Source organism: Rhinoderma darwinii, chromosome 5, assembly GCF_050947455.1.
Source record: "Rhinoderma darwinii isolate aRhiDar2 chromosome 5, aRhiDar2.hap1, whole genome shotgun sequence".
In the NCBI taxonomy this organism is placed as follows: Eukaryota; Metazoa; Chordata; class Amphibia; order Anura; family Rhinodermatidae; genus Rhinoderma; species Rhinoderma darwinii.
Window position 1 is genome coordinate 238,103,286 of NC_134691.1, and position 14,848 is coordinate 238,118,133.

General features: G+C 42.4%; 1 protein-coding gene and 1 long non-coding RNA gene across 6 annotated transcripts in view; one reads left to right on the forward strand and one right to left on the reverse strand.

The window, feature by feature from the left end:
• Positions 1-8,666, reverse strand: part of LOC142651839 (uncharacterized) — a 61,235-nt gene extending 52,569 nt beyond the window's left edge. The window contains exon 1 of the long non-coding RNA XR_012847719.1: positions 8,425-8,666. This is a non-coding gene — a long non-coding RNA (uncharacterized LOC142651839). The remainder of the gene's footprint in view (positions 1-8,424) is intronic.
• Positions 1-14,848, forward strand: part of TNS3 (tensin 3) — a 509,208-nt gene that overhangs the window by 319,733 nt on the left and 174,627 nt on the right. The window lies entirely within an intron of this gene.

Genomic DNA, 14,848 nt, shown 5'->3' on the forward strand with positions numbered 1-14,848 from the left:
CATAGTGTCAATAACTTCACACACAATTTGCATGGATAAAACTAAATTTTAACAGTAGTCAAATTACAAAGTTGGTTTATATCTGTATAGTATATGTAGCTCCCACTTCAACTTGCTCTAACTCAGGCTAGATCGGGACTGTAGCCTTGGCTTTAAAGCGTAGCTAAACTTTCGCAAATAAAAATAAATATTTAAACTGCTATTATGTCCCTCTATGTGAATACATTACTCCTAGCAATTTTTTTCACTTCAAAGTACCTTTTTTGCAGCTTTTTTTCTTGTGAAACCGTCCACATCTATTTTCTCACACTTCCTGATTCTGGCCGGTTGCTACGGGCGTGTCTAGGGGCGTGTCTTACTGTGTGTGATGTTACGATTTGTCTGCATCTTTCATGGGCAGTGAACTCTGAAGTTATCACTACGATACTGTGAGCGTGCACTGAGCTATGCACAGCAGAACACATATATATAGAGATGTAAATATCTCTGCACACTCCAGAAGAAAGCATTCAGAGTTTTTCTTTTCACTTTCCCTGGCAAGTGCAGGGAAGATAAGACAGGACGGCAGGGTGATTGCGGGGACGACGACGGACGGAGCAGTCCTAGTCTTATCTGATGCTAATTAGAAGCTCAGAATACAGTGTCCTGGACAGGGGGAGAATCACAGAGACCAGTGCACACAGTCTCTTCCAGGAACTGTGTAGAGTATATAGGCCGAGAGATCTTCCTGACGTCACGATGGGGGCGTGCACATCTGACGTCAGGATGGGGCCACCACCCACCCGTACTCCTAGGCAGCAGAATCCGTACACTGATACATTCAAACGGTGTACGGGTTTCTGCTAGCAACAGGAGAAATACAAGAAACAAAATGTGGTAGAAAAGTGTCAGAGTGGACATTTAAAACACATAGAACACAAAAGGGAGCCCAAATTCAACATAAAGCTGCATGAGCCGGTCACCAGCCAGTATCCGTGTATGACGGACATGAAGAGAAGGAGTGTGAGGGAATCTTATTCTGATGACTAATCTAAAAGGAGGGCCATGGAAAGGAGTCAGATTAGGGAATGTTATAGGCCTGTCTAAATAGATATGTTTTCAGGGCACGTTTAAAACTGTGGATATTGGGAATTAATCTGATTGTCTGGGGTAGCGCATTCCAGAGGACTGGTGCAGCACGAGAAAAATCTTGGAGATGGGAGTGGGAGGTTCGGATTATGGATGATTTTAATCTAAGGTCATTGGCAGAACGTAGAGCCAGAGTAGGGTGGTAGACAGAGATGAGGGAGGAGATGTAAGGAGGTGCAGCACTGTGGAGAGCTTTGTGGGTGAGAGTAATAAGTTTGAATTTTATTCTGAAGGGGATGGGCAACCAGTGCAGTGACTGGCACAGATTAGAGGCGTTGGTGTAGCGGTTAGTCATAAATATGTGCCTGGCTGCTGCATTGAGGATCGATTGGAGAGGGGAGAGTTTGGTGAGGGGAAGATCGACTAATAATGAGTTACAGTAGTCAAGACGAGAGTGAATCAGAGCAACAATGAGAGTTTTGGCGGTTTCCTCAGTAAGAAAAGGGCGGATTCTGGAGATGTTTTTGAGGTGAAAATGACAAGAGCGTTAACCCCTTCCCGACATTTGACGTACATGTACGTCATGGAAAGCATTGACTTCCCGCAAAATGCCGTACATGTACGTCAAACGTTTGGCACCGGCTCAGAAGCTGAGTCGGTGCCATCATCGTCGGATCTCAGCTGTATCTTACAGCTGACATCCGACTGTAACGGCGGGGACCGAAATTAGCTTCGATCCCCGCCATTAACCCCTTAAGTGCAGCGCTCAAACGCGATCGCTGCACTTAAGGTGTTTGCAGCTCATCGGAGCCCCAGCAATGAAATTGCCGGGGTTCCGGTGGCTGCAATGGCAACCGGAGGCCTAATACTGGCCTCCCGGTCTGCCTAGCACCGAAGCCGGTCAAGATCCGCCCGGCGGCGGAGCCTGATCGGCTTCCGTAGCTGCCGGCAAGATGGCGCCGGGTCAGGAGCTGATCCGGCGTCATCAGCGGTGGAAGTCAGCTGTACTGTACAGCTGACATCCACCTGTAACGGCAGGAACCGGAGCTAGCTCCGATCCCTGCCATTAACCCCTTCGATGCAGCAATCGAAAGCGATTGCTGCATCGTAGCGGTTACTAGCAGATCGCCAGCCCTGACAGGCAATCGGGACTGGCGACTGCTGTTATGGCAACAGGAGACACAATGGTCTCCTGCTCTGCCATTACGGAAGCCGATTTAGGCCCCGCCGGGAGGCGAAGCCTAAACGGCTTGCTGTCAGTGAATGACTGACAGATCTAATACATTGCACTACATAGGTAGTGCAATGTATTAGAAAAAAAAAAATCTGACCGTTGGACCTTCAAGTCCCCTAGTGGGACTTGAAGAAAAGTGTAAAAAAAGTATAAAAAAGTGCAAAAAATAAAAGTTTGAAAACAATAAAAGTTTCAAGTAATCAAATAAAACACAATCCCCCTTTTACTCTTATCAAGTCCTTTATTATTGAAAAATAATAATAAACCATATGTATTTGGTATCGCCACGACCGTAACGACCGGAGGTATCAAAATATTATATTATTTATTGCACGCGGTGAACAGCGTAAAAAAACCCGTAAAAAACGTTACCAGAGTTTCTGTTTTTTGGTCACTTTGCCCTACAAATATTACAATAAAAAGTGATCAAAAAGTCGCACGTATCCAAAAATGGTACCTATAAAAACTATAGCTCGTCCCGCAAAAAACAAGCCCTCATACACGTCCGTCGACAAAAAAATTAAAAAGTTATGGTTCTCACAACTTGGCGACAGAAAAAATACATTCGTTTTACAAAAGTAATTTTATTGTGCAAAAAATTTTAAAACATAAAAAAGTGCTATAAATTAGGTATCGCCGGAATCGTACTGACCCGCAGAATAAAGTTAACATGTAGTTTATAATGCGTGGTGAACGCTGTATAAAAAAAAAGAAAAAAGCTGTGCCAGAATTGCGTTTTTTTGTTTACCTGGCATCCCAAAAAATAGGATAAAAGGTGATCAAAAAGTCGCATGTACCCCAAAATGGTACCAATAATAACTACAGCTCGTCCCGCAACAAACCAGCCCTCATACCGCTACGTCTATGAAAAATAAAATTAGTTATGGCTCCAATAAGTCAGGAAATAAAAAAATATGCAGTTGTGCCCGAGGGGAACATTTCTTCAGTTTCAAGAGGCGATTTATCAAGGACCTAAAATTAGGGAACCAGGAAGGGGAGGGCCCAAACATATCCGCTGGAAGCGACGGTGCCCGTATTATACCAGGATAATACTTTCCCAGCAAAATTCCCCAAACTACAAAGGCGCGGAGTGTGGACCAAAAGGGGGATAAGAAATGACACCATTTATCAGTGCGACACCGGCCTGTGCAGAAAGGATTGCCTCACAGCGTAACACACATCTATGGATTATTTTTATTTTTTTATACCACCTGACTATGCCCCTTATATACTCCGCCCCGCTTACATGTACCCCCACATTATAAAACACCAGCAATACTCAAACAAATATAGTGCCAAGCAAAATCCGCTCTCCAAAAGCCAAATGGTGCTCCCTCGGCCCTGAACCCTGCAGCGTCCCCAAACAGCAGTTCCCTTCCACATATATGGCATCGTCATACCCGGGAGAACCCTTTTAACAATTTTTGGGGTGTGTGTCTCCAGCGTCATAAGCTGGGCATGACATATTTGCCACTGAATGGCATATCTAGGGAAAAATATACATTTTTAATTTGCACCATCCACAGCGCATTCATTTATGGAAAAGACATGTGGGGTGAAAATGCTCACTACACCCCTTAATAAATGCCTTGAGGGGTGCAGTTCCATAGTGGGGGTCACTTATCAGGGGTTTCTTTTTATTATTTCACATCTGAGCGTCTGCAGTTGTGAACCAATACTTTGTAAATCGCCAAATTAGGCCTCCACTCCGCATGGTACTCTTCACTCCTGAGCCCTGTCATATGTCCAGGCAAAAGATTAGGGCCACATGTAGGGTGTTTCTAAAACCGGGAAACACCGCATAATAATTAGAGGGCTGTCTTGTTATGGTGGCACAAGCCGGGCACCACATATTGGCATATCTATGGGAAAAAATCCCATTTTCACTCTGCAACATTGAGCGCACACTAATTTCTACAAAACACCTGCAGGGTTAAAATGCTTACTACACCCCTTGGTAAATGCATTGAGGGGTGTAGTTTCCAAAATGGGGTCACTTCTGGGGGGTTTCCACTGTTTTGGGCCCACAGGTGCCCAGAAACCAATCCAGCAACATCTGCACTCCAAATGGCGGTCCTTCCCATCTGAGCCCTGCGGTTTGCCCAAACAGCAGTTTATGACCACATATGGGGTATTGCCGTACTCGGGAGAAATAGCTTTACAAATGTTGGGTTCTTTTTTTCCTTTATTTGTTGAGAAAATGAAAAGATTTGCGCTAAAGCTACGTCTTATTGAAGAAAAAGGACTGTTTTTATTTTCACTGCCTAATTCTAATAAATTCTATGAAACATCTGTGGGGTCAAAATGCTCACTACACCCCTAGATGCATTCCTCAAGAGGTGTAGTTTCCTAAATGGAGTCCCTTTTTGGGCGTTTTCATTGTTTTGTCCCCTCACGGGCTTTGCAAATGTGACATGGCCTCCGCAAATCATTCCTGCTAAATGTGAACTCCAAAAGCCAAATAGCGCTCTTTCCCTTCTCAGCCTCGCCATGTGTCCAAACAGCCGTTTATTACCACATGTGGGGTATTGTTTTACTCGGGAGAAATTGCTTTACATATTTTGTGGTGCTTTTTCTCCTTCAGTCCTTCTGGAAATGAGAAAAAATTAGCTAAACCTACATTTTCTTTGAAAAAATGTAGATTATTATTTTCACAGCCTACTTGCAAAAATTTCTGCAAAAAACCTGTGGGGTCAAAATGCTCACTATACCCCTAGATAATTTCCTCAAGGGGTATAGTTTCCAAAATGGGGTCACTTGTTGGGGGTTTCCACTGTTTTGTCCCCTCAGGGGCTTTGTAAATGTGACCTGGCCTCCGCAAACCATTCCTGCTAAATGTGAACTCCAAAAGCCAAATAGCGCTCTTTCCCTTCTCAGCCACGCCGTGTCTCCAAACAACCGTTTATTACCACATGTGGGGTAGTGTTTTACTCGGGAGAAATTGCTTTACAAATTTTGCGGTGCTTTTTCTCCTTTAGTCCTTGTGGAAATGAGAAAAAAAATCGCTAAACCTACATTTTCTTTGAAGAAATGTTGATTTTAATTTTCACGGCCTACTTCCAATAATTTCTGTAAAAAACCTGTGCGGTCAAAATGCTCACTGTACCCCTAGATAATTTCCTTGAGGTGTCTAGTTTCCCAGATGGGGTCACTTTTGGTTGATTTTGACTGTTTTGGCACCGCAAGAGCCCTTCAAACCTGACATGGTGCCTAAAATATATTCTAACAAAAATAAGGCCCCAAAATCCACTAGGTGCTCCTTTGCTTCTGAGGCCGGTGCTTCAGTCCAGTAGCACGCTACGGCCACATGTGGGATATTTCCTAAAACTGCAGAAACTGGGCAACAAATATTGAGTTGCATTTCTCTGGTAAAACCTTCTGTTTTATAAAAAAAATTGTATTAAAAATGTATTTCTGCAGAAAAATATGAAATTTGTAAATTTCACCTCTACTTTGCTTTAATTCCTGTGAAATGTGTAAAGGGTTAAGACATTTTCTAAATGCTGTTTTGAATACTTTGAGGGGTGAAGTTTTTAATATGGGGTGACTTTTTTGGGGTTTCTAATATATAAGGCCCTCAAAACCACTTCACAACTGAACTGGCCCCTGTAAAAATAGCCTTTTGAAATTTTCTTGAAAATGTGAGAAATTGCTGCTAAAGTTCTAAGCCTTGTGAGGTCATAGAAAAATAAAAGGATGTTCAAAAAACGATGCCAATCTAAAGTAGACATATGGGTGATGTTAATTAGCAACAATTTTGTGTGGTATAACTGCCTGTCTTACAAGCAGATACATTTAAATTGAGAAAAATGCTAATTTTTGCAATTTTTCGCTAATTTTTGGTGTTTTTCACAATTAAATACTGAACATATCGAGCAAATTTTGCCAGTAACATAAAGTCCAATGTGTCACGAGAAAACAATCTCAGAATCGCTTGGATAGGTGAAAGCATTCCGGAGTTATTACCACATAAAGTGACACATGTCAGATTTGAAAAATGAGGCTCTGTCAGGAAGGTCAAAAGTGGCTAAAGAGGGAAGGGGTTAAAGTGATTGTATGTGAGGAGTAAAGGAAAGATCTGAGTCAAAAATAACCCCGAGACAGCGGGCGTGCTGCTTAGGAGTTATGATAGTGCCACACACAGAGATGGAGACATCCGGTTTACGGAGGTTAGTAGATGGTGGGAACACAACGAGCTCAGTTTTAGAAATATTCAGTTTCAGATAGAGAGAGGACATGATAGAGACAGGGGACAGACAATCACTGGTGTTTTGTATTAGAGCAAGGGTGATGTCATGGGAAGAGGCATATAATTGGGTGTCATCAGCGTAGAGATGGTACTGGAAGCCAAATCTGCTGATGGTTTGTCCAATAAGAGCTGTGTAGAGAGAAAAGAGGAGCGGACCTATGACTGATCCCTGAGGAACCCCCGATAGTAAGGTGAAGAGGACAAGAAGTGGAACCAGCAAATGACACACTGAACGAGCGGTAAGAGATATAGGAGGAAAACCAAGAGAGAGCCGCGTCCTTGAGGCCAATAGAGTGGACATGTTAAAGAGGCTCTGTCACCAGATTATCAAATCCCTATCTCCTATTGCATGTGATCGGCGCTGCAATGTAGATAACAGTAACTTTTTTTTTTAAAACAATCATTTATATTTATGCAAATGAGCCTTTCTAATGGACAACTGGGAGTGTGTTTTCTCTTATTTCCAACTGGGCGTGTATTGTGTCTGTAACATCTGGGCGTGTTTACTTGTTTTACTAGCTGGGCGTTGTGAATAGAAGTAAACAAGTAAAACAAGTAAACACGCCCAGATGTTACAAACACAATACACGCCCAGTTGGAAATAAGAGAAAACACGCTCCGTTATCCATTAGAAAGGCTCATTTGCATAAATATAAAATTGCTCATAACTTGGCCAAAAATGATTGTTTTAAAAAAAAAAAAAAAAATAACTTTACTGTTATCTACATTGTAGCGCCGATCACATGCAATAGGAGATAGGGATTTGATAATCTGGTGACAGAGCCTCTTTAAGTAGGAGTTTGTGGTCTACAGTGTCAAAGGCTGCAGAGAGATCCAGAAAAATCAGTAGAGCGTATTTGCCGTTCGATTTAGCTGACAAGAGATCATTTGAGACTTTAGTAAGCAAGCCGATGCAATCAGCAACCTTTAGAATCTTTTGGGATTGCTTGAGAAAACTCCTGGGAAATAAATCTAACAAAGCGGCGTATTAATATGTTGGAAGATCTTTTGCCAGATGTTGCAGCCATTTACATGAACGGCCGTCCATCACAGCAAGCATCACTGCTTGTTTTAAGTTCTGGCTTGCTTAAAGAGGGGGATCCCAGGTAGAATACTTTTCTCTGATGTCCACATGCCTTTAACCCCTACCCACACGACTCAGTAACTATACGTCCCGCACGAGGACGTATAGTTAGAGTTGTTCCCGTTAAACCCTGTCGGCGACAGCTGACCCCCCCCCCCGGTTCCTGGTGCACACTGTCTCCGATAGCTGATACTCCACTCTTGTCTGGCCAGTGGTCCTTTGCCGCTGATTTGCGGCAATTTTAGGGGTTTCTAGCACATCGGCAGACCCCACGATGAAATTGCGGTGTTTGCCAATGGTTGGCAAGGCAATTGGAGGCCAAACAATAGCCTCCGTGTCTGCCATGGACAGAAGCCTAACGTAAAGCTTAATTTATTGCGCACTGTGAATTACGTAATAAATAATTTAAAACGCCAAAATCACTGTTTGGTCGCCTTGGCTCTAAAAAATTTTCATAAAAAGTGATCAAGAATTTGTATGTACCAATAAAAGCTACAGCTCATCCTGCCAAAAATAAGCCCTCACACCGATCAATCCACCAAAAAATAAAAGTTATGGCTCTCAGAATGCGGTTTGTAAAAGGAGTAAAATATAAAAAAAAAAAAAAAAGGTATAAATTTGGTATCACCATAATCGTATTCAAATGCTGAATAAAGTTAAAGGGGTTTTCCAATACTTTATTTTTTTTTTTAAATCAATGCAATGTTCCTCTATTAATATATTAGTGCACTCTGTCTAGCTTTTTCTTGATAATAAATGGTTTTAGTAACATTACTCCCTATTGTTTACCTGGAGAGGTTTGTTTTGCTCAGTAAGTTCATTCCTCTTCTCTTCCTGTGTTTCTCCTCCCTGCATGCACTGCTCTAGTCCCAGCATGCAATGTGCATGCAGCAGTGCACTTGCTCCGCCTACTACACCCAGCTCTACTAACTTCTGCAATCTCAGTCTTCATTTTGGTGCTCTCATTCTATTACTGCTAGCACAAGCTGAAATCACTGGATATCTGCGTTTTTAAACAACACTGACCCTATATGATGATACGTAAAGTTTGGTCTTTATAATTATAAGTTTTCTAAATGTATATTAACTGTTTATACAGTCTTAGTTTTAAATACTGTATTTTATATATATATATATATATATATATATATATATATATATATATAAAATAAAAAAAATTGAATTCTAACATGTGAATTGGGATAAAAGGAGCAATACCTGTGGATCGCCGCTGCATCCTGTGTCGGAGATTCACAGTGAGCAAGAAAAAACTAAAGGGAAGCAGCGCTCCTAACTAGCCATCGATGAAAAATAATTCCCCTTCATGTAACTCTGCTACCTGTCAACTGAAAAGTCATCCACCACAGGGAAAAATGTTAGTCCATCATGTCTGATTCCCAGGTGTTTCTTTGCGGTACTCCTCTGTGTGGAAACATTTTTCACTCTGGCAGCTGATTTTTCCATTGACAGGTAGCAGAGTTACACAACAGGAAAACAAATTCCCCATCATGTAACTCTGCTACCTGTGAACTGAAAAGTCATCGGCTGTTTGAAGGGGGTGCACCGCTCGTATAAGCGCTGCTTCCCCTTACTTCATCACACTGTGAATCGCTAACTAGTTCGTATAGAAGCGAAGTATTGCCTAATTATTTTTTTTGGGCTTCCAGTTCAGTTCTGAAGTGGCTTTGAGGGGCCTATATATTAGACACCCCTATGAAACACGACATTTTAGAAACTAGACCCCTCAAAGTATTCACAACAGCATTTAGAAAGTTTATGCACAAAATGTTTTACCAGAGAAACGCAACTCAATACTTATTGTCCAGATTCTGCAGTAGAAATATCCCACATGTGGCCCTCGGGCGGTAATGGACTGAAGCACCGGCCTCAGAAGCAAAGGAGCACCTAGTGGATTTTGAGGCCGCCTTTTTATTAGGCACCATGTCCGGTTTGAATAGGTCTTGTGGTACCAAAATAGTGGAAACCCCCAAAAGGTGATCCCATTTTGGAAACTAGACCACTTGAGGAATACATTGTAGTTTTCTTGGGGTGCATGCAGCTTTTTGATCAGTTTTTATTCTATTTTTAAGTGGCGCGGTGACTAAAAAACAGCAATTCTATTGTTTTTTAATTCTATTTTTGTTACAGCGTTCACCGTGCGCTATAAATGACATATTCACTTTATTCTATGGGGCGATACGATTAGGGCTCATTTACACGAGCGTATTATACGTTTTTGCAACGCGCGTCGCAGGGACCTATGTTACTCTATGGGGCCGTGCAGACAGGTACGTGATTTTCACGCAGCGTATGTCCGCTGCGTGAAACGCACGACGTCCTATATTTGTGCGCTGTTCGCGCATCACGCACCCATTGAAGTCAATGGGTGTGTGAAAACCACGCATGTCGCACGGAAGCAATTCCGTGGGACGCGCGTGATTCACGCAACAGCACTGTAAAGGATGAATGAAAACAGAAAAGCACCACGTTCTTTTCTGTTTACAAACATCCAAACGGAGTGTCATAATGATGGCGGCTGCGCGAAAAGCACGCAGCCGCGCATCATAAAGGGCTGACACACGGAGCTGTTAAGTGCTTTTTGCGCACGCAAAACGCCGCGCTTTTTGCTTGCACAAAACGCACACGCTCGTGTAAACTCGGCCTTACGGTGACACCAGATGTTTATAGTTTTTTTATGTCTTATGGCGTTTGCACAATAAAATACGTTTTGTAAAAAATCATTCACTTTTTGTTACCTTATTCTAAGAGCCAGAACTTTATAATTTTTCCATCAATAAAGCCGTGCGAGGACTTATTTTTTGCGTAACGAACTGTAGTTTCGATCAGGACCATTTTTCGGTAAATGCAACTTTTTGATCTATTTTTAATACATTTTTTGGGAGGTGAAGTGACCAAACAATTGTGATTTTGGTACGGTATATTATTATTTTCTTTTACGGCGTTCACCGCGCGGGATAAATAACGAAATAATTTTGTAGTTCAGGCCGTTACGGACGCGGCGATACCAATTATGTATCGTTTATTTATATATTTTTATTAATAAAAAAGGACTGATAAGGGAAAAAAAGGGGGATTTTTTTAACTTTTAATTTCTTATTTTTACACATCTTTTTTAACTTTTTTTTTTACTTTATTACTTTGTCCCACTAGGGGACTTGAGGGCAGGAGGCCCTGATCGCTATTCTAATACACTGCACTACATCCGTAGTGCAGTGTATTAGAACTGTCAGCTATTCACTGACAGCAAGCATAGTGGGTCCTGACTTTGTCAGGACCCACTAGGCTTCCGTCGATGGCATAGCCGGACGCCTTTGTTTGGTGTCCGGTTGCCATAGTAACCATCGCCGGCCGCTATCGTGTAGCAGGCCGGCGATGGTAACTTAACCCCTAAAAACCCGCGATCTCTATAGAACGCGGCTTTTAAGGGGTTAGACAGCGGGGACACAGCGATCGGTCCCCGCTGTAGGAGCTGCGGCAGCTGCTGTACGAGACAGCAGCTGTCACAGCTCCTGCACCTGTCGGGAAGACGGCCGAAACGGCCGTTATTCCTGCAACTTCGTATACACACCGCTACACACCTTCAACCTTGCGCATGCGCAGTGTAATATACACGGCCGCTGAAGACGCAGCCACATAATTTCACAGAGCATGCGCGGTGGAGTGTGTTCACCACGCATGCTCTAATTCAATAAAGAAGCACGTGGTACGGTTACGTCATTTTTGACGTAACCGTACAGTGTGAAAGCCGGAAACCGGAAGCAAGGCAGAAGACCAAATGGACGGGTCTGCACAGGAAGTGCAGATTTTGCATTGCTAAGGGGACGGCAAGGGAGGAGGATATACGACGCTACAGCCATCTGATGAAACGTAAGTACATTGGAAAGTTATATCTTTTTCATTGTTTTATTTAAATAAATGTAATTTTTTAGTTCCGGAATACCCCTTTAAGTTGTCGCTTTTACAGCACGGTGAAAGACTTAAAAACAAAACCCAAAAACAATTGAGGAATCAGTTTTTTCTAATTTCAGCCCGCAAAGATTTTATTTTCAGTTTCCCAGTACATTATATGGTACTTTAAATGGTGTTAATGGAAACTACAAATCCTTCCGCAAAAGAAAAGCCTCCATACCACTCTGATGGAAAAATAAAAAAGTTATGGCTCTTGGAAGGCGGGGACTGAAAAACGAAAATGAAAAAGCAAAAAAAGGATCAGTCCTGAAAGGGTTAATTAATTTCTAATATAAAAACATTTATGACCATATATGGTATATTGCCGTACACTGGAGAAGTTGCTTTAGAAATGTTGGGTAGCTTTTTCTCTTTTTTTCACTTCCCTTGTGAAAAAAATAAAAATAAAAAAATCAACCTTTTAGTGGACAAAAATGTTGATATTATTTTTCACTGCCTAATTCCACTAAATTCTACAAGAAACCTGTGGGGTCAAAATGCTATATATAACCTCGAAAAATTCCTTGTAGAGGGTTTCCACAGGTTTTTTTATTTTTTTTCCTCCAGGGCGTTGCAAACTTAACATGGCACTGAAAACTATTCCAGCAAAATCTGCGTTCCAAAATCCAAAAGGCGCTCCTTCCCTTCTGAGCCCTGCTGTGGGTCCAAACATCAGTTTGACCACATATGGGGTATTGCTGTAATCGGGAGAAATTTATTTACAAATGTTGGGGTGTTTTTTTACCTTTTTATTCTTTATAAAAATGAAAAAATTCTATGTTTTAGCAGAAAAAAAAAAGTAGATTTTAATCTTTACAGACTATTTCCTCTAAATTCTGAATAACAACTGTGGGGTAAAAATGCTAACTACCCCTAGATAATGTCATTGAGGGGTGTAGTTTCCAAAATGGGAACACTTTTGGGGGGTTTTGACTGTTTAGGCACCACAAGACCTCTTTAAACCTGACATAGTGCCTAAAATATATTCCTGAAAAATGAGGCCCCAAAATCCTCTAGGTGCTCCTTTGCTTCTGAGGCCGGAGCTTCAGTCCAGTTGCACACTAGGGCTGCATGTGGGATATTTCTAAAAACTGCAGAATCTGGGCAATAAATATTGTGCTTCTCTGGTAAAACCTTCTGTGTTACAGAAAAAATGTACCGTATTACAAATTAATTCCGGCAAAAAATTATTTATTTGTAAATTTCCCCTCTACTTTGCTTCAATTCCTGTGGAACGCCTAAAAGGTTAAAATACTTTCTGATTTCTGTTTTGAATACTTTGAGGGGTGCAGTTTTTTTTAGAATATGGTGATTTATGGGGACTTACTAATATATAAGGCCCTCAAAGCCACTTCAGAACTGAACTGGTCCCTGAAAAAATAGCCGTTTGACATTTTCTTGAAAATGTGAGAAATTGCTGCTAAAGTTCTAAGCCTTGTAACGTCCTAGAAAAATTAAAGGACGTGAAAAAAGCGATGCAAACATAAAGTAGACATATGGGAAATATTAACTAGTTACTATTTTGTGTGGTTTCTGCGTGTCCGTTTTTACACCGGACACAGTAATGAGCAGTATCTCATAGAAATACACTGGACTCTCTGCACCCAACTTTCACAGATCGTATAGACAGTGTGAGTCAGGGTAGTTTTATAACTCTGCAGCTAATTATTGTATGGACTCGCCTATTATATCACTGCACTCCTGTTCCCTTAGATAGGGCAGAAATTATCTCTTCAGTAGCACTTTATTCATGGGGGACATACAGAGAAAGGATGGTGGTGCTTGAAGGGGTGGGGACTTCGAACTGCTAGGAGGGTTTTGATAGGTGATGATGTAAGATGATGTGAGATCACATGACACACCTTCCAATAATGAAAGGGTTCAAAAAGTAAAGTATAGATGCAACTGAGCTGGGAAGAAACAAATGACACTGCTAGAATTTTGCTGGTGAGTTGGTATTATATGTGCAAAAAAAAACAAAACATTGCTTCTTTAACCCATTGGCGCAGAATCACTTACATGCACGGCATAGAATGCAGCCATTCGTGCATGTACGTGTTTGTGATCGTGCGGACACAGAAGCTGTGTTTGCACGGTTACTGCAGGAGCCCGGCTGTAAATGACAGCCAGGCTCCCGCTGCAATGGCTAGGACTGGAGAAACCTCCAATCCCAGCTGTGTAACACCTTTAAATGCAATGGTCAGTAGCGACCATGACATTTAAGTTGTTTGACAGAGGGAAGAAGCTTCCTTGGTCACCGATCGGCGGCCCGCGAATGCAATCGCTGACCGGTTGCCATGGCAGCTGGGGGGCTAACAACGGACCCCAGGACTGCTCTGGCCATCTAATAGATTGCCTGTCAGTTTTAGGCTATGTTCACACACAGTTTTTTGCAGGTAGAAAATTCTACCTCAAAATTCCTTCCGGAATTTTGAGGCCGATTTTCATCTGCCTGCACGTTTTTTGCCGCGTTTTTCGCCCGCGGGCAAAAAACGCAGCTAAATATGCTTTCTCTGCCTCCCATTGATCTCAAGGGGAGGTCAGAGACGTGAACGCCCGAAGAAAGGGCATGTCGCTTCTTTTTCCCGCGAGACGGTTTATCCGCTCGCCGGAAAAAATCTCCTCCGCCTCCCATTGAAATCAATGGGAGGCATTTTCGGCTGTTTTCTGGCACGTTTTACGACGTGGTTTCCATATAAAAAAAAAAGTGTCCATAAACTCCATGTGAACTGGCCCTTACACTGACCGGTAATAATGCTTGGAAATACTAAGTTTACCAAAGCATTATATCTGCGATCAAAAGATCACATAGTGAAGACCCCTAGTGGGACAGATAAAAAATAAGTAATCTACGTGGGGTGGTCGTGAAGGGGTTAATATTAACGGGTTGCAAAGCTGGTCGTTGTGCCTGCAGCCCGTTAATCCACGTGTGCTCCTAACAGAGCACACAGACGCTCCCCACAGCCCGGCATCTCCCAGTACAGGCTGCTACTAGCAGCCTTAGCACTGGGGGAAAACATCGGGTCGGATCACAGCGGTGATCCGAACCGATTAACCCCTTAATTGCGGCAGTCAATAGTGACCGCCGCATTTAAGTTCTTATAGCAACATCGGCACCCCGCTACGCGATTACGGGGGTTGATTGTTGCGGGGGGGCGATTGCTTTGGCAAATGGAAGCCTAACAAAGGCTTCCTATCTGCCAATACGTTAGCCGATTAGGCCCCGCCCGGAGGTGGAGCCTGA